The following is a 21,412-nucleotide window of genomic DNA, read 5'->3' as shown; positions in this document are numbered from 1 at the left end:
TGATTCAGGTACTTTGAGGACACAGGTTAACCCCAGGTGGTTTCAATGACTTTTAGACTGTTAATGATTGGCTGACTAAAAAGAGTATAAATCCTTTCTTTCCCACCACTTAGTTAGAAGCGAAGAAGCTTCTCAGAGGAGAAACAAAACGTTTTCAGAAAAAATCAGAAAAGTCCAGTTGCACCTTTGGGTTATGTGACAACTCAGATGTGAATTTTTCCTCTATTTACAGTGAACTGCATTGCCTGCCAGGTTTGTTTTATAAAATTCCCTAAACATCTATTACTACATTTAATGTTTCATTTTCTTTATTTTAGTTCTTTCTCAGATTTTAAAAATGAAATTATGATTTGTTTTAAATGGCCAGGAAAACTTTTGAATCAGTGACTTATTTTTAATAATTATTTAATAAAATGTGTATATTTTCTGTATTTAAGAGAATGTTTATAACAAGAATTTCGTAAAATCTCAATCTCTCTCTCTCTCCCTCCCTCCCTCCCTCCCTCCTTCCCTCTCTCTCTCTCTCTCTCTCTCTCATACTTGGGAATAATTCTAGTCATATTTGGGAATAATTCTAAATCCCTCCATGAATTAAAATTCAGATAATGATAAAATCTGGAGACTTGACTATAATTGGATGATTTTTGATATACTAGTCAGAAAAAGAAATCTAAATCAGCAATATATCCTTTACATCTTGGATTTAATATTGACCTAAAATTAGTCTTGCATTGTTTTTTGTGCTTACTTTATGGATTTTTGTTGAAATCTTTTATGAATTTAAAAATACTGACAGCTAAATTCTAAATTACTGGTATAGAAACTACATACTGCAGTGGTGGTACTGAAGTTTTGCAGGTAATATTTAGCTCTGTCCATTCTGGATTTTAGATAGAAAGGCAGATTCTTACAGAAACTATTTACAAAATGAAATTTTAATATTTAACATTTCTGTCTAGGTATATTGCCATAGTTGGAGTTCTATTTATTTAAAATAGATTTATTTTTGGAATATGTGCTTGTTTTTTAAAAAATTGTTTTTAATGGATTCTAAAGATGCTTGTAAAGCTTTTATATTATAATGAATAGACTATTTGTATCTATTTATCAACTATATCTACCTACCAAAAATCTATAACTTATCTGTCAATAAATCTATCAATCTATCAATTTTTATAGAAGATTAATATTAAAGAATATTTAATATTTTGGGAGAAATGTTCCATTTTGTATTATTTATTTTGCAAATAAATAAATCACCGTTCAATGATTTTACTTTTGACTGTTTTCTGAAGCAATATTTGCCTGCCTGGATTATTTTCTTATTAAATGGTAGAATTGTCAAAGGTCTATCTTTGTATGTCTCTTTGTGTGTATGTTTTAATTCTTCTTTTCTAGCATAGGTAAAGTGGACACGATCATTATATTCATCTTTGTTCAACTCACACTTGCTGACATCCATGTGCCCTGCTGGCATTTTTTTAGCAATCCAGTTTTATGCACTGTTTGCATTTGTTCCAGGAACACATGCACACATGACATTTTCAAAGAGAGTGAATTAAATATGAAAGGAATAATCATGACTCTTCTGACATTAATAGGGTCAGAGTACAATAGTGACTGACTGACAGAGTGTTCTCTAATGACATTATGGTGAATCAAAGCTGTACAGGAACTAAACTTCCTAAAATAGAAAGTTTGAATTGCAGGGGATTTGGTGTTTGATTGAATGGGATAGAAAGTGGGAAATTTATGGTAATCTCTTTTAATTAAAAGATCAGATGGTACAAAGATGTAGATTCAGGTCATGGATTCCATCCTGCAGTTGCATAACCTGCTTAAATTTTCTTACAGTAGAGATTGTCAATGGAGAAAATCTACAATAGCAGCATGCTTTGAATAGTGTATGATGTGAATCTGGATAACAGTTTAAGGCACAAAGCAGTTCTAAGGAAAAAGGAGCCTCTTTGACATTATCTCACATTGGTTCTAAAGTCCTGTGAAAATGACGCAGTGACAATAAATGGCAGTTAACATCATGTAATCTTTTAGAATTGTCAGAGATTTTGAATCCAGGTGGCAAAGGTAAATAAGTATGTCCCTGGATTAAAAGCTTTACATTTTAGCTGTCTTTGGAGGACTATTTTTCTTGACATTTAGAAGTAATTTAACAGACTTTGCAATGGTATTGGAAATAGTAAGTACTTTTTAAAATTAACTGTAGCTACAGTATAAAGCAGTGCATTATTTTAGTAGAGCAATAAGTTAATCATATTGTACAAAACAGATTTTGGCAATCAGAAACTGTCTATTTTGTGAGAAGAATCCTTTTGGAATTGAACTAGATATTTCAGTATCCATTAGGATGATTCAAAGAACATATAGAAATGTTTTTTTTTCCCCTGAGTTGATTCAAAACTTCAAATCACTGGTGTAAAATGATGTTTTGAATATTCTTTCAAATCAAGTCATATTAAAAGTTCATGTTTGAGACTTTGACCATTTTGTTGGAACAGCATGAAAGATTTTTTTTGGTCAGTTTTTTGAAGATTATTGAGTTTCAGGTGTATGATAAAATGAGCTAAAAAATAAAATGGTACAATTCTGCTTTGAAAAATATGATTATTCAAGGTAGTCAGCTAACAGGAGAAAATCACATATGAAAAAGGATACAAAGTTAATAAGTTATAACCTATGAGTTTAATTAATGAGTATGGAGTGATTAATATTTTTGGATCTAAGTTTCCTTTCTACAAATAAAAGACTTCCTTTCATTAGTAGAGATAGTCAGTTCCTCACTTATGAATTTCTATTAATTTCTCCTTGTTTCTCACACACTTTATAAAGTATTCCAATACTTATATTTTTGAAGCTGTGAGTAGCTGTAAGTATTAGAATTTACAGCTCTACTTGTCATTTGCTCATAAGATCATCCAATTCAAGAAGTTAAATTTATAACTGAAACATAGCAGGATTTTCAAAGTCTTCAGTCAAATTTGTGAACAGAAAAGCAAAGTGGGTGATTCTGCAATAGAAAGGAAACAACTGCACCATTTCTTAGCATTTTCCTTTTCTATTGACAATAGAATCACTATTGAAAAAGCCTAGTAAAAAGGTACCGTCATATGTTTCTTTGGAATTTAACTGCTGCGTGGAAAATTAGTCAGCCTTCAGATCACTGGAGAGATAATAATAGAATGAAAGTCCTGGACATTCATTTGCACCCATAAGTGTAAGAACAGCTCGCTCTATACATTCTGTTCTGTTTTGAAAGAATTTTTGAATTGAATTACCTTTGAACGAATTGAATAAAACATGCAGATTCAAAGTAGCTGCGCTACACAAACCTGACCAAACTCTGTATTTGTTAATAGGGATATTTAGATTTATTCAATTTATATCAGTAATGGGATTCAAATTCCGTTGCTACCGGTTTGCTCGTGGGTGTATGCGTGTGCGTGCGCTGCTTCTGTGCACGTGCAGAGCCTCCCGCCACCGCCGCTACCAGTTTGCCTGAACTGGGGCAAACTGGTAGCAACCCACCACTGATTTACAGGGACCATCATGTTTTGCTCTGCAGCATTCCTTGGACTGATAAAGTCAAATAATTACTTGCCTGAGACTATCAACTATCAAACCCTTGATTTTCTCACAGCTTTTTATAGCAACAGTACTATATTGTGGAAATGTATTCAGCAGGTCTTATCTGAATAACAACATCCATAATTTTTATAATAAAAAGCACTCTATTTCTTTAGAGTTATAGTAATTGTTTTAGAAAGATTAAATATGCTCACATAAGGAATATTTTAAAGAATAAAAATCCTGTAAGTAGAATAGTTCATTTCCTTTTAATGTTAGCATTATGTTTTTACAATTACTTTCTTTAAGACATTGTGTGGCAAGGAAAAAAAAAATTTTCAGAACAAACTGTGTCAGCAGAATGCAGTTGAATATAATAATAACTGGAATAGATTTAATTTTAACAATTTGTCTTCTAAATAAATCTAGAGAAATAAATATATTATGATCTCTGGTTCATATTTAAGATGAAGTCATTGTTACAAAGCAGCAATATAGGTTGGGACAGGACAGGAATAATAGATATAATTTCATTCTAATGTAAACCTGCAGTTGCAATTTTACAAGGCTACTAAACCTGGGATAAAAATCTGTAACAGATAACAATAAATTACAGAACATCCTAATCTTGTGCTGAGTACATCATGAGAAAGGCGGGGCTAGATGAATCATAAATTGGAATTAAGATTGCCGGGAGAAATATCAACAACTTCAGATATGCAGATGATACCACTCTAATGGCAGAAAGTGAGGAACTAAAGAGCTTCTTGATGTGGGTGAAGGAGAAGAGTGCAAAAGTTGGCTTGAAACTCAACATTAAGAAAATTAAGATCATGGCATCTGGCCCCCTCAATTCCTGGCAAATAGATAAGGAAGTGATAGGTAGTGACTGATTCTATTGTCCTGGGCTCCAAGATCATGGCAGATGGGGACTACAGCCAAGAAATTAAAAGACGCTTGCTCTTGGGGAGGAAAGCTATGGCAAATATAGACAGCATACTAAAAAGCAGAGATATCACCCTGCCAACAAAAGTGTAGTCAAGGCTATGGTTTTCCCAGTTGCAATGTATGGCTGTGAAAGTTGGACCGTAAGGAAAGCTGAGAGCCAAAGAATTGAGGCCTTTGAACTATGGTGCTGGAGAAGACTCCTGTAAATCCCTTGGACTGCAAGGCGATCAAACTGGTCAGTCATAGAGGACATGAACCCTGACTGCTTTTTAGAAGGCCAGATCCTGAAGATGAAACTCAAATATTTTGGCCACCTACTGAGAAGGAAGGACTCACTGGAGAAGACCCTAATGCTGGGAAAGATTGAGGGCAAAAGAAGAAGAAGACAACAAAGAATAAGGTGACTGGATGGAGTCACTGAAGCAGTCGGCATGAACTTAAATGGACTCCGAGGAATGAAAGAGGACAGTAAGGCCTAGAAGAATGTTGTCCATTGGTTGCGATGGTTGGACATGACTTCACGACTAACAATAACAACAATGACAATCTTGTGCTGTAATTTTATAATCTTCAGAAATTTTGCAGCCCAGGAATGCTGGAGATATATATATATATATATCCTGTGCAAGAAATTAAAGGCAAATCTTATTGTGTAGCAGTGCTTTTTGAAACTGCAAAAAAGAAGGCAAAACTAAAATAAACTAAAATTAGCTTTTCAATCAAGAATACAGGAGTAGGTTATCCAAAAGCAAAAACAAAAACTAATCACAAAAACGTTGTAAATGTAGCTGCATTAAGCATGGTGCGGTTTCAGAAAACAACAAAGCCCAAAAGATCTGTCCCTGGCAAAAGATTGAAGATAATATCCCCCAATTCCAGAACCTGTTGCCATTTTTCCCAGATAAAAATTAAATCAAGCCTTTGACCCCACTGTGAATTGAAAAAGCAATAACTTGGATTAGTATGGTGGCTATGAACTCCTGAGTCAGTTCTGAATCTTTACTCAAGTATGGCACATTGAAGTTCTCCTCTACCAAAAGCCTGGAGAATGCTACTGGCAGCACAGCCACATACCAAAGTTGCTCAAAGAGGGAGGTGGCTGTATTGTTGGGCAGCAAACAGTTGATATGTATAATACCCTACTACTTTACAAACAGAACAGTGCAACTGGCTATTTATGAGGCACCACTTTTGGAAGCACCGTAGATCCTTGGATAACAATAACTACACCCTATTCCAATCCTGAACGTGTGACTTGTGACCCATACATATACTAGCTGGATGCATTTCTGCAAGTGAAACTTCCCTCACCCTGTGCCCTCTCAGATTTTGGTAATGCAAGCCAGCTCAGTTTATTGGATTCTTCCAGGAATTAAAGCATAAAAATAAAGAGATCCTAACTTCTGGTTTTATTTATAGTGTATTAAAAGAACCCTGAAATACATTATTTTATTTTATTTTGAAAAAATGATGAAAGATTTCTGAAGTGCTTTGCAGACATAGTAATATTCTTGAGGTAGTATATAGTTCATTAAAAAAAGTATAGTACTATTGGTTCTAAGATACATATGCTTCATAAAAGTGAAATTTATCCAAAGTTGTGGCAATTAATAAAATGTGAAAAACTAATGATGGAGTCACAGTGATTTCCACTGAGAATGATTTTCTCATTTAAAATGTCAATAAGACTGAAATAAATGTACATTTTAAAAATGTGATAATTTATAGAGTTTAAATTGCAGAGGTGAAGCAGGCAAGGAACTTTACTAATCAGTAGTTATTAGTCTGAATTGAGATGAAAGCTTTTCATAATCCAACTGATTCTTGGTTCTTTGCCAATTAGTTTTTCATCTTTTATATTTTGGTCTTGTTTTAGATTTTTTTTAACAATAAAGACTTTATTATAGTTAAACAGAACAAATAGCACTGATTAAACAACAAAAGATGTCTTATGAATGTAAATAAGAAATTATACTTGATACCCTTATGGATAAAAGCCTGTTCAGGAATTATATTTGTGTTTCAATTCAACATTAGAGGAACAGTGAGTAATCCTTTCCATCTTTAAATCATGCTGGTGATATATGTAGTAAAATGGTTCTAAACCGGCAGTGTAAATTTTAGCAGTATGAACTCTTCATAGGAATGTGAATGTTTATATATGACATTAAAATTATAATGCATATAGATGTGACCATGTATGAGTCTTGAAGGCATCATTATGTAAATTCAAATATTATTTCTTTGCTTGTATGATCAGCAAGGCTAGGAGAAGAAAGTTGCTCACTGATTTTCAAGTGTCAGATTGAACATGTGAAGTTAATATTGCAGTATTTGGATTTTCAATAGAATTTTATTATGTGAACTCTATATAAACAGGTATATAGTTTCTGGAACTCTATATAAACAGCGATATAGTTATCTGGAATTAACAAAGATGAGAATACTTCTGAAATAATTTATTTATTAGGTAACTACAAAATAATAGCAATATAAAATATTAAAATAAAATGTTGACAATTCATGATTTCAATTAGCAGGAAAACTACATGAAATATGCAATTTAAAAGAGGAGAGAAAAAAGAGAAAATTCTACAAATATATAGTCTCTTAAACTGCGCTATTTACAATCACCTACAATTTTATATGCAATAGTGGGTAAAAAATTTAATGGGCTGCCTGAAAATCCTCCTTCTTACCCATAGTTTAAAATTGTAGGTAAATATTTGTTGTGGCAGATCAATTACAGATACTCTTCTACAGTTGTGCAAATAATACATTCAATCCAAAGATATTGTGATGAGTTCCAGATAAATGGCATATAACCAAAAGAGAATGTGTAGCATTATATCACTATGATGAACATTCTGGAATGTTTTACCAGAATTTGGAGGAGGTAGATTATAGGATAAAAGATGAGAGAGGTGGAAACTGCGAAGGAATTGTTTGCAAGGCCCTTTTTTTTTGCTACAAAGAACAAAACAGTCTGCATAATAGAGCTTGTCTGCCAACGGAAAATTATTATGTTATCACTTTACAAAGTCCATATTTCATAACCCTGCCCAATTAATTTGCAAACTTTTAAATCAGAATTTTGAGCATGTCCACATATGTTCCTTTTTCATCTTAGAATAGTTTTTGCAAGCACACATCCTTTTAAAGTAATCTAATTTGTTCAATAAATCAACAGTATGGCAGACTGTTGCAGACATTACTCTATGGTTCAAAAGTTCTGGCCATTTTAATTCAGTAACTGGCTTGGGTCAATGATGATACAAAATAAATATACTGTGAAAACAAAATGGTTTTAGTATATTAGAACTTAACTGCCTTTAGGGTTTTACATGCTTTGTTAAATTGAAATTTCATACACAGAAGATACATCCAATATCATGGTGTTCCTAATATCATGCTTTAGCAATAATTTCCTTTCCTGGGAAAGAGGTGAAAAATAAATGTAATTGCTTAAATTCTGAAAAATGTTTTTCTTTGAACTCAGTGAAGCACAAAGATGAATAGTGTATTATGAAAGGGAATTCAGCTCTATTTATGTCTGCTTGTACTGTGAAATTGGCTGTTTGTGATCTCTACAGACTGGTTTTATTTTCAACATTTTACATTATAGTTCAAACCATAAAAAAGTGGTGTGAATAAGCTACATTTTGGGTACTTTTATGTTTATGAAAAATATTGTGTTTGTTTTTGATAACTTTGGGATCTGATGTAATAAGTGTGATTAAAAAGCACCACAAATAAACAGTAATGGATTTAGATAAGACTGATCTTTTCAATCTGAGCAAACTCCTGCAGACTAGTAAGGTAGATAAAATTGTTTCTATCCATAATCGTTCAGTCTTTGGTGTCACCCATTAGACACATTTTGATTTAAATGTTTTAGAGTTATATTGCCCTGAGGATTATAGAATTGTTGAGAAAACCTTTGCTATCTCTAGAAATAAGGTTCAAATATAACATGAAAACTAGGATAAACATTGTATAGTTTAAAAATTCAGAAATGTATTTACTCAACTGAATGTTTCTGTTTCAGCATGGCAGTGGAACCATTACAGCAGCAAATAATTAAGTTTAGAATACATGCATTCTTTAGACACTGTAGAAGTACATCTTGGCTTTTCTACAACAGTAGTTTTCAATGTGTGGCCTGCGAAGCCCTGAGGGGCTGCAATGTAATCACAAGGGATTCATGAAGATGAAGAAATGTTATGCTTTAAATTTTGAGTCAAATCTTGGTGGTCCATGGCCATGAAAGTTATTTAAAGGGAGTCTGTGGTAAAGAAAAGGTTGAGAACCACTGTTCTACAGTATGTAGTCCTGATTAATCTTTTAATTAAATTATTTTGGAGCCACTATCATCTATAAGAATCTGAATACTTCAAAAACAAAAAATATACAATATTATGGTCAAATCTGGTAGATTTCTATAGATGTCAAACTTGATCATGGCACTTGACATATTGTGACTTTTTTACCTTTACGGACCTGGGGTGGGCATGGCCAGCACATTTCACATCCGGCTCATGGGAGACCAGATTGACAGACCTGCCATAGATGTTGGTTAAAAAGAATAACAATTTCATTCACAAAATTAGAGGATATGCATAAGAAAAATTAATACAAGTAATAAAATAAATGAATAATAAAGAAAATATAATGTGTATTGATAAGTAAGGGCATGGTATTCTAATGAAAATTTGAAGAATGAAATGAACATTTTTGCATATTCTTTAAAAATAAAAGTGAGACTATGTCTACTCTTATTAAAATGCTATAGATTTTATTCAGATTTAATGCCATATTCAGAGATTGATTGTGTTGACACTGTAGCTCTTGGTTGATACCAGATTATTAAGATAACTTTTTCAGAGTGAGGTGCATTCCAATGGCCATTAGTTTCTAAAAACTGATATTTTGGAACTTTCTGGTCCAAATATAATAAATATAATAAAAACAAATAAAAAATATTATTGTGCAAAACCTGTTTGTGTTTTATTAAGCTCTCTGTCCCTTATACACACACTAGAAACCATTCTAGAGTTAGTACTTTCTAATAACACTAATTGTTAATATTGCTAGAAATATATGCCATATTTATAATCAACTCTGGGATTTTAATAGAGAGTGTTCTGCCGTGAGTACATATGCAGCAAAATAAAAGATAATCTTTTACTTGTGGAATAAACTACAGCTCAGATTGTGCATCATGTGAACCTATTGCAATCAGAAACCTGCATAGGATATTGAATGGATAGATTATCACATGTGAAAGCCGTAAAATATGATGGTCCCCATTTTCAGACAGAGGGCCTGATGAATTGCGGTCTTAAGATTTTATTACTACATTCCACTTCTTATATAGGCCAAGATGGATTCAGTGTGTTCTGTTTCAGATAAGATGAGGGAAGAATTTGTTGATAGGAGCCAATGTTTGTGGTTACTGATATATTCACACAAAACACACACACACATATACAGACAGACATACATGTATGAAAGTGCACATTACTGTCTTTCCACAAAGTGAGATTTTAGTAAATGAGGTTGCTGCTGCTTTTGAACTCAAGTGCAATAATTCAGATAAGCCTAGAACATAAGAATGATGCCAATTTATTATCGTTTATTATAATAGGTTAATTGTTATGTGCTACTAAAAGTATTGATGTTCAGATCACAGCCAGAAAAGTGTAATGTCTGGACACTGAAAGAACATAAATAAAAGGTCTGATCTCATTGGATCTTACTTTGAATAAAATGATTGTTTGGCCTTTGGCCTTCTATCAGAGTGATTGATGAAGGGTTTTCTTTTCTTACTGTACAAAATTCAAAGTAATAAAAAATGTATCTGAGACTTCCAATCCTGAATGTTCCCAGAAGTTTTCCTCCCAAAAAATGATTGAGGACCACAAATACAGAATGTGAAGGACAGCCAGACTTGCAAGAATATATGAAATGGTAATATTGGCTGCAGAGAAATCAGACTAAATTCAAAAGGACACCTAGCTGTAAGATATGGTCCTGTAGTAAATGTTAAAACCCCATTATCAAAAAATTGCAAATGATAAAAACAGTATTCATTTAAAAAAATAAATAAATAGTACTTAAGCATTCTTAATTGTAACTGGATTGTGGTATTCTGTCTCATAGTATAAAATAATGTAATGATGACTTCTGAAAGATGAAAAATATTTCAATAGTCTAGGTCATTTTTCTATTCTAACAAAATCCCTTGTGTGTAAGAGACTGGCTAGCATTCTGTAATACTTTATTTGTTCTGTGTGTCAAATATACACATTCTGCCCTATAACCATTTTCAAATCAATAACATGAAACAATCTCCCATGATTATTGATAGAAAAACAAGTTAATAAGAGGAATCTTAAAGCACTGGGTCTTTTTTTTTTTTCAATAAAGGCAATCACTTTCTATTCAAATGATAGAAATTTTAAAAATGCAAAAAAATTGTCAACGTTTTCAGCACTTAAGTAAAAAACAAGAAGCATCAAGTGGTATTATAATTTCAAAGAATTATGCCCAAACTTCAATTTAAAATCCCCCTAGGTCTCTTAGTAAAATATTTAGTCATCCAATTTAATCAATCTTTTTTTTCAAAACAATTACCTCCTTTTAGCAATGATTGTATATAAATTAATTACTCAGTTTTCTAGTCCTGGGCCTTATTATGCATTATATTTCAAATTGCTGAAATAATAGTGTGTGTGTATGGATATATATTGTGAAGTAGATTCTATACATTTACAAAGACACATGATATTGTCTTTCTTGGGATGTGTATTTGAGTTAGTGTGTATGTATGTGTATGTATACAAATTGAAGCTTGTTTTATTAAATGATATTTTAAAAGTGCTTTTCTGACATGAGGATGTTTTCTCCATAAACCAAGAATGATAAAAAGTGTTCTCATTTACTTAACTCTTGAATGTATTTATTTCTTTGAAACACCAGATGGTTGCAGGGTAAAATGCTCCCAGTTCGGACTGGCTCGGGCTAGTAGGTAGTGATGGCAGCGGGCAGTTCGGAGAACGGGTAGGAAAAATCCCTGCCCTGCCCCCCATGCCCAGCTTAGCCGGGTGATCAGAGGCTTTTTTTCTTTTAAATGCCTCTGATGAGCCAAGCTCTGACAATCCAAGCTCTGACGATCCCAGCTGAGTTGCCTGCTGATCAGGTAAATTCCCATTCCGATCCTCCATGATGACATGGCTTAAAGGAAAATTTTTAATTTTTATTCAGATTGTGAGTATCAGAACAGAAGCATTTTAATTCTGTCATGTTTATGCTGTTGGTTTATATGTGCATATTAAGCAAAGTTCAGACCACTTAAGGATTTTGAAATTAATTCCTTTGATATTTCAGTGGAACAGAATATCACTTACATTAAATTTCCTCAGTGAAAGCAATGACACAAGCATTTTTAACTTAATTAGATTATGCCATTCATTATATAACTCACTCTCTAAGGTGTTGTTCATGGAATTATTCATTCAAGCTTATTCCACAAACTGGGAGAAGGTGCTAAATTAATATAAGGATTTGCACATGATACTTTGATATTCTTGAGATATTAACATGAAACTAACTTGCCTCATATTTTAAATTAGTATGTTTAAAACCTGGGTATCAATGTAGGGGGCTAAATTCTGCCAAAATGTATTTTTACAGACTAGCAATTATTTCAGCAAGACAGGATATTAAATGAAAATGAGTGTTCTCCAGTGTCCTCTGTTCAGGAGTAAAATACAAAATTGTCTTGCTCTGGTTATTCAATGCCTGCCAAACTATTCTGCTCAGTGATACAGGAAAAGGTCTTAAATTGAAAATACAAACCATCTTATGAAATCTATTGATTCTTGGACACAAGAGATTGATTCACATTTCTAATATATATCACTAACAAAGACATTTAATTGGCATGCTGAGCCATCTGCCTTGGAGATTTATTTTACTTTTGTATTATATCATCTACTTTAAATATTAAAACTATCAACCCAATTGTAGTGCGTTAAAAAAAGGCCTAGAACTATAATGCAGAAAGTCTGATTAAACTGGAGCACATTCCATTTAGAATGTATTGCATTGTGTTCAGATAACTGTTGATACACTCTTCTTATTTCAAATCAATTGTCCTTCAGAATATGAACTTCTTTGGATAACTGCCTGAGGATAAGGAATAAGTCCAAGCATCTCTATCTCAGAAAATAAACTAATTAATAATCCATGAAATAAGAAAGCAGATGTAGCATCAAATTGCCAGGTTTTAAAAACAAAATATCTCTTTAATCATTTGAAAGAAACCAAGGCAATTTAACTAATTTTAAATTGATTTAGAGTTTCAAGATAGATGTTCTTTTAAAAAACGAACAATAATCCCTTTCAGGATTGTTTCTACTATATATTGCAAACATGGAAAAAAATAATGCAACTGTCAATTTTATGATCTAAGACTTTGATGAATCAGCTGGAAATCTGGAAATGAACACCTAATTCTACAGAGTTTTATACATATATTTTGGAACCTCAATCATATAGAGTTACAGTTTAGTACAGTAGCTCTTCACAATATATATTGTGGCCTTCACAACTGCAAATAAATAGAAAAGGCCTAATGACAATACATACCTAACAGGATGTCTAACAGGAAAGAGTCACAGAAGTTGCTTCCTCTATGGGAGCTCCTGTCTAATGGAATAGTTTGCCCCTAGAATTAAGATATGGCTATTCTGATAATATACTGTTGAAAGAGATATAATGCATTATAGTGTTATAATGTTCTATTGTTTATTAATTTTATTATACATATATACTATTTTACTGTGAATTACTTAAAATCTATTGTGATTGAAGCATATAAGTTTTAATAAAAAAATAATGCCTCTAATTGATTTTGGTAAGATTAGAATTAGATTAGAATTCTTTATTGACCAAGTATGACTGGACACACAAGGAATTTGTCTTTGTGCATACACTCTCAGTGTACATAAAAGAAAAGATACATTCGCCAAGAATCATAAGGTACAACACTTAGTGATAGTCAGAGGGAACAAATAAGCAATCAAATCATATTAGGAAACAGTCAATATAAATCCAGCAACACAGTTATAGTCATACAGTCATAAGTGGGAGAGATGGGTGATAGGAATGATGAGAAGATTAATAATAATGCAGACTTAGTAACTAGTTTGACAGTGTTGAGGGAATTATTTGTTTAACAGAGTAATGGCATTCAGGAAAAAAACTGTTCTTGTGTCTAGTTGTCCTGGTGTGCAATGCTCTGTAGTGTTGTTTTCAGGGTAGGAGTTGAAACAGTTTATGTCCAGGATGTGAGGTGTCTGTTAATATTTTCACAGTCCTCTTTTTGACTCGTGCAGTATACAGGTCCTGAATGGAAGGCAGGTTAGTAGTAATTGTTTTTTCTGCAGTTCTAATTATCCTCTGAAGTCTGTGTCTGTCTTGTTGGGTTGCAGAACTAAACCAGACAGTTATAGAGTTATAGACAATTCATCATTGTCTCGAATGAGACCGATTACTGTTGTGTCATCTGCAAACTTCAGTAGTTTAACAGATGGATCATTTGTGATGCAGTCATTGGTCTATAGAGAGAAGAGAAGTGGAGAGAGCACACATCCTTGGGGGGCCCTGTGCTAATTGTATAGGTATCTATGTGATTCTGCTTAGCTTCACCTGCTGCTTCCTGTCTGTTAGGAAGCTTATGATCCACTTACAAGTGTGTTCAGGTACTGCTATCTGGTTTAGCTTAGTTAGAAGAATGTCTGGAATGATGGTGTTGAATGCTGAACTAAAGTCTACAAAGAGGACCCTTGCATAGGTCTTTGGAGATTCAAGATGTTGTAGGATGTAGTGCAGAGCCATATAAACAGCATCATCTGTTGATCTATTTGTTCGGTATGCAAATTGCAAGAGGTCTAACAGCAGATCTGTGATGGTTTTCAAGTGGGAAAGCACTAGCCTTTCAAAGTTTTTCATAACTACAGATGTTAGAGCAACTGGTCTGTAGTCATTCAGTTCCTTGAGGGCTTCTTCAGCACTGGGATGATTGAAGCAAGAAGGAACATAGCACATCTATAGCGATTTATTGAAGATATGGGTGAAGATGGGGGCCAATTGGTCAGCACACAGACTTTTAAGCAAGAAGGAGTTATCTTATCTGGCCCTGGAGCTTTTCCTGGCTTTTATCTGTGAAATAGGTCTTGCACTTCCTTTTCTGTGATCACTAGGGGTTGTGAACCCAATGGGATGGGGTCAGTTGTAGGAGATTTGGCTGTTGTTGGTATGTCTGAGATAAGTCTACACTATCTTCAATTAAGTCTGGATCTAATAAACAATGGCCCTTCTAGATATTCATGTCTTTTTTATCTTCATTAGTAAACTTGAAAAAACCATTTTGTTTTTTTTCACGTATAATTTCCAATTGATTTCACCTATTTCCAATTGGTTTCACCCCCTTTGGTACAAAGGCCTTTCCTGGCATGGGTATAGTGGCCAATGGCTTGACCATTTATAAAAAAAATCATCTGTTTATAAAAGACTGATAAATTGCAAATATTAGTACAGTCCACTTAATCCAACTTTGGAGAAGGGTTTCAGGATGTCTTTAGTAAAAGTGAGCTTATCTTCAATGTCTCAGGTAGCAACATCCACTTTTATTGCCATATATCTTTTAAGTTTTACAAGATTATGTAAGATCACCCTCCATTCAGTGCAAATAACACTGTATTTTATCTATTCCATTTGAATACAATATAAGGATAGGGGTGAAAGTGATATATATTCAATTGCCTCATCCAGTTTCGGGGGAAAAACATACTTTATTCCTTGCATTAGACAGAATGACTAAGGACTCTTTAAAGATTCTATACACAACGTCAAGATTCCCAGAGATAAGCAATAGTTTAATTTATTCATAATTCATTTATATCCACTGAATCTTATGGAAACAGTATTCTTGGCACTACAACAGCAGTACATTTCAGTCTATAGTTTTTGTTCCAAATATTTTTCTTCCTGCTACAGATAGCCATTTTTGTTTTTTTACATTAGACTATGGTGATGTAGAAGTCATCAGATTGGGATGTTGCAGCTTAGTATGGACATCTGGATATTGTATAGTTTTGAGTAATATGATAAATACAATCCAAATTGCCTAGAGGTTGCTTTTCTGGTGAATATATCACAATGTAAATAAAAAGGAACAGCTCTTAGCTTTGTAGGGCAATACATGCTTTGTTGTTAAAGTTACATCTTCAGGCCCTAGCCGTTGGAAACACAGCTTGAAAACATGCATGTAGTATTGTAGAAGTATTACTATGGGTTAAGAATTTAATGAATGAATGAATGAATGAATAACTTATTTTCGGTTGAATCTATAGAAATATCTGGCCAATCTGAATCAATATATTTGAAACATACCTTCATATCCACCATGAAGTATTTAAAGATAAAGATAAAGCATCAAAGATAACATTTTGAATAGCTCTTAGGTTTGTAAACTTGAATATTATTGAACATTTATGAATATAGTGCATGCAAACAAATACAAGAACATTCTTGAGTTGGGAGAATTTTGTAGGGATGATGAGTAAGCAGAGAGAATCTTGAGCAAGAATACAAAGATCCTAAGCTAGTTTTAGGATTTTTTTTCAAAATATTATAAAGTGGTGTCTAAAAGGGCACCCAAACCCCTGCATGTGCCATATACACTCTTTTGTTATTTTGAAATTATTAACAGGTCACATAAATAGTAAGTATGGATTCAGATTTGCAGATTTGTGTTTAATTTTGTACCATGTAAATTTGTTCCTGCTTTTATTTTACAGTTTGGTTATTTAAAGCATGCAATTTAATTGAGAGTGGATAAATCTTTTTATGACAGACCTCCATGCAGCACTCACTGTTGACCATGAATTTAGAAACAACTATTGGAAGGTTCCTATCTTCTTAAATCCAATAGAGAAAATATTTTTTCAGGAGAAAAAAACAAACTTTTTTTTTATTTCAGAGAGGTCTGATGGTAAATAGAATGCTTGTGGTTGGTTGCTGAAGCAAGCAAAATGTTTAGAGGTGTTGCACTGGTGTATTATTTCTCCCACACAATTTCTGCCTTCCCCAGCTTTGGAATTGAGTACCAAGTTTGAAAGATTCCATGATTTTTGCACAAATCAGTCCCATGAATACACATATTTTTTCCAATGCCTTACTACACTTTTACAGCCTTGATAACTTGTGAAACTCATGGGAATTACTAGAGACAAGCTAATTTAAATATTATTAACCTTTTTTTTTCAATGTGACAGCACTAATACAGCAGAATAATCAGAATAAATTTATCTGACAGAATCAGTAATTATCATCTTGAACTCCAATTAATTCTGAGAAGCCAGGACAAATTTCAGATCTTTTCTTGAACTTACCTACACACATGTGCACACATGCACAGGCACACAAACAGCCATACAAATATAAACACATACTGTATACACCTATAGTACATACACAACCTTTCCTAAAGATTCAGAGTAGTGCAGTGTTTGTTAATGAAAGAATAATATGTGCATTTAGCAACTTTTCCACAAGAAATTTCATTTTCAGCTATAAAAAATTCAAAAAGTACAACTGCTAATAAAATCCATGTCTCTGAAACAGATACCTCATTACATCTTTGTTGTTTTTAAGTAATGTAGCTTTTTATTGAGAGAGTCCTGTGAATATGGAAAAATGGATTAACAATTTTAAAAAGTAATCTGAACCATTTATTTCTAGCACAGCATAAATCCATTCTCTTAAAATTAATGCATCCTTACACACATTTTATCTCAGTGCTGAATTTCATTAGAATTTGTGAAAAAAAAACAGAAAGATTGTTCTATGAATTTCTATTACATTCATGGTAAACATTTGTTAATCTAAACAATATTTTCTATGACATTAATATTTTCCTACAATCTTTAATGGAATTAATAGAGAATTGACAAATGTTTCTATTTATGCAAATAGATCATGTATTGTAGCTACTCATTCTGAAGCAATTAATACCTCTCTTGGCCTTATCAAAGGGGCGATGTTCCGTGTTTCTTCCTAGGTAACTTCTTTGAAGATAAAGCAGGCTGCACAAGACATTTACACCTTTTGGGAGATGCGACCAGATTTATTTTATGACATAGTCTGTATTTGGGCACTAAGTCAATTTATTTCTGGTTCTGTGCTATTTCACTGAAACCACAGCAAAGCAGGTATTTTCCTTTGAATCACTGCAGCTCTACTGATCATGGGGGAGTCCAATTTTCCACTTGATTCACCATGCCTTCCATTTCTGTTCCTAAGCTACCCATTACTCCTATCCTTGGAAGTTTAGCATCTTATTCCTGGAGTAAATCTATTGTTTTACTGATTAACATTTTTCTTTTTCCCTCAAAATTAGCTATTGTAGCAACCTACGACGATAGTCATAGCCAAGTCTGCAGCCAAAATTTACAGCTGTACAACTGCCAGCAAACTAGTATCTCTCCTTCACAATTAAAAAGAACTTTTAATACATCAGATAACTGAAGGATTCAATGTTTGTATTTTTTATGATTGATGTTTCCTCATGTAATTTCCTACAATGGTAACCATCAGACAAAAGCACTTAATTCTATGTACTAAGATACATGTATTTCAGGGGTGGGTTCCACTTATCTTTATTACTGGTTCGCAGCGGGAGCAGGAGATCACCCATGATGACATCGTGGTGGGTGGATAGAGCGTCCCGCCAGTTTTACTACCAGTTCTATAGAACCGGACTGAACCGGGAGCTACCTATCACTGATGTATCTCCATGTGTAGGAGGATTAGCAACTTTTAACATTTCTTTTTTCAATATGTTTTATGTAAGCATTCTTTTTCTTGCATAGACTTACTTTATGGCTGGTCATAGCTTTGGGGATACAGGTAGTTCTTGACTTATGACCATTCATTTAGCAACAATTTGAAGTTATGACAGTGTTTATGACACTGTCATAACTTCATAAGGGACTTGTGGCTTGTCATAAGGGACTTATGACAAGCCATCACTCTTATGAGTGTTGCAGTGTCGCTGTGATCACTTTATCGTGTGCTATTTATAGTTGCAGCATCCCAGGTCACATGATCACCATTTGCAATCTTTTCATCTTGCTTCTGAAAAGCAAAATCAATGGAGAAGCCTGTAAGACATCACTTCATGGACATGTGGTAGCTAGAGAAAACAAAGAAACAAGTATTTTATTGTTTTTATTGTTTTAGGAACATTTTAGAATTTTAATTCTAGTGTATGTTTCTGAATTGAGAGCTGCTGAGAGTTGTTTGAAGATATGATGGCAATAGCATTCAAACAAATAACTATATAATTTTTGCTTAATAACCATGGCAAAAAATATAGTAAAATTGGGTGCGATTTTACACTTAATGACAATACCACTTAACCGCAAATATTTTCGTTGTAGTGGTCATAAGTCAAAGACTACCTGTGCTGTTAGAATATTGTTCTTTGCATTCTGCTATTGGTCAATTGAAAGATGAAAGGGTGAATAATATTAGGCTCAAAGTATTTTGTATTTACTTCTGCATTTCAAGACTGACAGATGTTAAAGTGAATATGGGTTAATTTTACCTGTTATGGAGACTGGGAAGCATAAATATTGCTGTTGTGAAAGTTTTCAGGAGAGAAATGTTCTAGTTTTCATTATCCACTAGCATTTCACATGAGTAACTATGTTATGAAGAAAAAAATAAATACAAGAAAATGTTTTTGTTTATTTGTTCTCCTTTTTTATGATGGAATAGTCTTTCTCTTTCTCTCTGTCTGTATATGTTTGTATGCATAATTGTTTATTGTAGCAGCATAAAAAAACACAGTATGTTTATAAATATATAAATAATGTTTCTATTTTCAGCTCCAATGTTCTCTTTTAATCTGTTCCTATCAAATGTAACACCTCCTGTTTTGGTATTTTAAAATGAAACAAGCAAACCAAAAAGGCAAAAAATTTTTTTTTCCCTTGATCTACTATCTGCAGATACCTTACTTACATATATTGTTGTATTTTATTCTATGATCAGATTCTAAGAAAATATCTTAATATTTGTAACTTTGGGTCCGGTATTACTTAGGACTATCATTCCTTTTCTAGAATGCCTGGCAATTACTTGCCTGGCATTCTAAGACTGGCAGTCTTAGAATGTCCAGTTAGAATGCTGTTTTTTCTTCTTTTTTATAATTCTTGAAAATTCTATATATGTGCATATTAAAAAGCCAGCATAGGACATTGGTTGAAACATGGGACAAAAAGATTCCGGAAAACTCCTGTTAAACTGGATAAATTTAAATTTACATGGAGAAAAAAAAAAGATTTTATTAAACAATAATAATAATAATAATTTAACTTGAATTTATAAATGTTTAAAATGTTTTGGAAATTATTATCATCAGATAATTCAAAAATATTTGTTCTTTCAATAGGAGGAGATATTGAAAGCTTACATCAGCAAAGAATAAGTAATCTGAGATGAGTGATCCTTTCATTGATTGAGGACTTTTTACAGCAACTTGAAGACTGAAAAATTTCCAAATATTTCACTCTCTTTCCATTCAGTGGATCTGTTGGATTAAAGCACTTTCTGTCAGTGAGAGAATGCTAATTAGAGACAATCTAATATTCACTCCTATTCCATTCAGTGCTTCTTCTACTGGATTAAAGAGCTTTCTGTCAGTGAGAAGAAGCTAATTAGAGACAATCTATGTTCTTTATTTGGAAAGAGCCCTGGGACCGGTTGCTGTGATGCAAATGATTGTCCATTAGAGGTGTGTCATGCTGTGGAATTTTGACAAGGTATAGAAGGCATAACACAGAAAGATTTTTCATAAGGTGGCATGGCTCAATTTTCAGCTGACTGGCTTGTACAGTTTACGCAGATCCATAGGTTTCAGGTAAAAGGCACAAATTAGTTTTGTTTCAACTACAAAATTATGCAGTTCTAGCCATGGGGGACGGAAATAAGTATGAGAATAATAGATATTTTACTATCTCAAATGCTTGCCGTGTAAAAGTGAATGAATGTGGTCCAACATTTTTAAAGTGCTGATTCCTGTGAATCTTTGATTGTAGAGGAGAATTTTCTTAGCTTTGGTTCTGAGCAGAACACTGTGGTAGTCAGTCTATAAAATCTGCATGATTATAATGCTGTCTTAATTAAAAGCATTCCTTTTTCCACACAGCTGTTAAATGAATGCTTGGAGACCTTTAAAAGTCTTTATTCTTTCTTTTCTCTGTACTTTCTCTGGCAAACTTATTGAATACAAAGAAGCTATCTATGTTAGAGATTTGTGTTAATTATGAAATTGCATGAATAAACAGTGTATAAATGCTCTGTAGCCACTTCTTTTTTTTTCTTTTGAAAAGGTGCGAGGAATGGTCCACAGAGAGACTTTGCCTTATATTAATGGAAAAGCAACACAGCTGCTTGAAGCATAAATTTAAAAAGTATATACTTTTTAAGCACAGAACAATGCTGCAACTTTGACATCTTGTAAATATTATACAATTAAAAACTCCCTTTTTATTACTCTGTAATCTTTTAATTTGGCATAGAATTGAGGTGACTAGATGGAGGTGAGCATTTACTGGCCAAATGCCCTTACTGACACCACACAGAGTTCATAGCAGCTATTTTTTCTTTTATTTTTAGGAGAGTAACATCTGCTGCTAGCAGAACCGAATTCTCAATATTGACTAATAGTGTTATTTACATATGCACCAAAGAATAATAGTTCCCAATCAATGCTCTGCAAATCACTGAAGGCTATTTCTATTACCAG

The 21,412-nt window shown here is 33.1% G+C and overlaps 1 long non-coding RNA gene across 1 annotated transcript; it reads left to right on the top strand.

The window, feature by feature from the left end:
- The first annotated feature begins 171 nt into the window (after positions 1–171).
- Positions 172–20,968, top strand: LOC117664440 (uncharacterized). The gene is made up of 2 exons (XR_004591055.2): positions 172–252; positions 20,057–20,968. It is a non-coding gene; the product is annotated as an uncharacterized LOC117664440 (long non-coding RNA).
- The last annotated feature ends 444 nt before the right edge of the window (positions 20,969–21,412 follow it).

This window comes from Pantherophis guttatus, chromosome 5 (genome assembly GCF_059756535.1).
Source record: "Pantherophis guttatus breed Tessera chromosome 5, ASM5975653v1, whole genome shotgun sequence".
NCBI lineage: Eukaryota > Metazoa > Chordata > Lepidosauria > Squamata > Colubridae > Pantherophis > Pantherophis guttatus.
The sequence above is the reverse complement of the archived record's forward strand: the minus strand, read 5'-3'. Positions and strand labels throughout refer to the sequence as shown.